Source organism: Grammomys surdaster, unplaced genomic scaffold (genome assembly GCF_004785775.1).
Source record: "Grammomys surdaster isolate TR1022 unplaced genomic scaffold, NIH_TR_1.0 61, whole genome shotgun sequence".
Lineage (NCBI taxonomy): Eukaryota > Metazoa > Chordata > Mammalia > Rodentia > Muridae > Grammomys > Grammomys surdaster.
In genome coordinates this window covers 19,564,456-19,567,473 of record NW_021604563.1, presented here as the reverse complement: position 1 = coordinate 19,567,473, position 3,018 = coordinate 19,564,456, and the positions used below count along the sequence as shown (strand labels likewise).

The window sequence follows — 3,018 nt, the reverse complement described above, 5'->3', positions numbered from 1 at the left end:
TCTATTATCTTCATAATTTTGATTTTAAGGTGTTTTCTTCTTCTTTAGCTGTGTTAGAATATTCAGAGATGGCTAAAGTAGGGTAGCTGGGTGTTGGTGGTGACATATTGCCTTGTTTTGTTTTTTGTTTTTTCTCATTTCTTAAGCCGATGTCTAGGCATCTGAGTTTGTGGAGATTATAGTCTGTGTACTAATTTTTGAGTTTGTCTTTTTTTTCCAACTACCACTTTATTTATATTACTATGCTTAGGTTACATGGGAAAAGACAACCAAGCAGTTCTGCCCCATTTCAGAAAGTTTCCATTCAATACCAAGTACATGGTGACAAGGAACTAGGGATGGTGACATCTGCGGGTCAAGACTGACAAGGAAGAATGGGTTCTGGTGCTACAGTTCTTTTCCAACAAGAATATGGCATACTGGCCAGCACAAGCCACGCTAACACTGAGCCTCCAGTGCTGGGCACAGATTCGAATCTCTTCTTGAAGCTAGCAAATTAAGTGAAGTAACTGGGTTAAAAAATTTTTAAATGAAGCCCAAATAAATTTAAAAACCATGCTCTTGACATATTCTCCACTCAAAATGTACACAAAACACTCCTTTTCACTCTAAAGACCCTATTTTTTTCCCTCACATAGACCACCATGTAGCTGCAAACTCTTCTGCCTCAAGATGTAAACACAGGGAAAAAATTAATGGCATATGCATAAAATGCTCTCTACAAACTGCTGTTGGATGGAAAATACAAAATTTAAAAAAAAAGAAAAAAGAAAGAAAGGAAGGAAGAAAGAAAGAAAGATAAAAAAAGGTTCCATCTTAGATTCCCACAACCTCTTGTTTCACAGTTCATGAATCCGACTCTGATGCTAAAGTGACAGTGTATGTAAGGAGATTTTGTTTTCAGTGAAGGAGACCTGGGAAAAGATGAATTTATCTGTTTTCTTCAAGAGTTATCAGATGGTACATGCTCTTCAAAGCCTTCACTCTCTCGAACTAGTGCACGTTCCAGGATCACACGGCCTTCCTTATAACGCTGGCTGTCTTCAGTTGCAAACTCATAGATCCATCTCAGTTTGCTGTTGCAGTTTTTGCAGCTCACATCTCGAACCATGAGGCGGGCAGTGAGCATGACCGGATCTTGAACTTCACTATACTGCAAGTTAACTACCTTGTTAAACGAAATGCTCTACCAGTGGCATCTGTGAACCGAGTAGAGATGAGTTCTGAGCGATTGGTCAGGATTGTATCACAGTTTTCATAAGAAAACAGACGGGTTTCACCGATATGATCAAGAAAGATTCTGCCCATTTTGATAGCTGAAGTTCTAAAAACCTGCACGCTGGGGATTGGCGCTGCCAGCAGCTCTTCGATTCTCAGCTCGAGTTTGTCTTTTTTGAGTGACTGTTTTGTTCCTTGTTTTCTGTTTCCTCTCTGGTTTTTGGCTGATGTGGGCTGTGGTCTATCATGAGGTTTCTGTCCATGTTGGGGGCTGGGATGCAGTGACAACCATGAGGGAGTAATTGGGGATAGAATTGTAGGACACAGAGAGTTGGGTAGATCTACTGGTGGGTGCCCTATCTGGACTTCTGGTAGTCAAAGTTCTTTCTGCTTGACCAGAAAGATTCTGACTGAGTTGGGGCCTAACACGAGGGGAGAACAGGATAATAGTGGTCTGAGATAGTGTTGGCTCTGAGAGAGTAGGGGAAGTCTATGGGCAGGTGAACTACCTGGAATTCAGGTGGCCAGAGTGGTCAAGTAGGATGTCTCCATCCATGTTGAGGGCTGGGACACGGTGATTAGTAGAGGGAACATTGCAGATAGGATGAAGGAACACCAAAGAGTGGAAAAGGTCTGCTGACAAGGCAGCCTGTTTGGACTTTTCTGATGTCTGGCATGGCCTCTTGTAGTACATCTATTGTTCTATTAAGGCAGGTTAAACAAGCAGGCTAAGTAAAGCATAAGATACCAATCATAATCCTTAAGTGACCTGAAGGTGTCACTCTGACTATGCAAGGTCCAGCAATTGTTCTGGTATTTTAGAATGTAAGAGATATTTTCATAATACTGCCTTATCACAAACTAATAAAAGTACAAGATTATAATATATAGTATATAAAGAGAAGAAATCAATAACTAAACTGATTTTTAGCTCTGTGTTTAGGAACACAGAGAATAGTATAACCTGAGAAGGGACAATAGCAGTGAAAGAAAGTTAAATTATAGTATTTTTGCTATAGTTTATGTCACTCCTTTAATGTGATTTAATTTATTTTCAGATATCTATTTCTAAAATACATGAAGTGTATGGGTATTAACTTTAACACTCGAACTGTGAGAAAAATCCTAAAGGTCAGAATGATTAATGTATTGAACATAACTCAACTAACAAACAATGGAACATGATTTTGAACCTAAATCTTTCTAATACTAAACAAAGTATTTCCTTAACTAGTGAATTTTTTTCCAGAGTGTTTCTGTGTATCTGAATCTTAATATAATCACTACTTCTACCCCCAAGCACACTTGATAACCGAATGAATACTTTTACAGCATCATCATCCTCCTTGTATTATATTAACTTTTTAGAGTTGACAACAACAATAACAACAACAACAACAGAGAAAACAAGCTAATAACTGAGAAGATCAGCCCAAGATGTAGGAAAATTACATGCTATTTGATGGTTGTGAAGAAGTATAAAATTTTATATGTTATAGAGATACACTTAAAATTGAGTGAAACTAGTTAGTACTTCACCAATGATCACAAAATAGAAAATAGTAAAATTAATGTATAGTATACTATGATGTTAAAAATTATACAGTGTAGTTTTTGTGGTAGTAAATTAATGTGATGACAAATGGAGGATTGCTGGTGCCTGGTTCTGTCACTCTCTCAACTGTCTCCCTGGCAGCAAGTTATATTCAGAATTTCTGGCTTGTGGTTTTGCCCTGTTCTCAGGTCTCCAGGGTAGCTCAGTTTTAAATAAGAGTTCATTTCTCGTAATGGTACCTGGTC

General features: G+C 38.2%; 1 pseudogene; it reads right to left on the bottom strand.

The window, feature by feature from the left end:
• Positions 1 to 943: 943 nt before the first annotated feature.
• Positions 944 to 1,326, bottom strand: LOC114623040 (annotated as a pseudogene).
• Between the last annotated feature and the right edge of the window lie 1,692 nt (positions 1,327 to 3,018).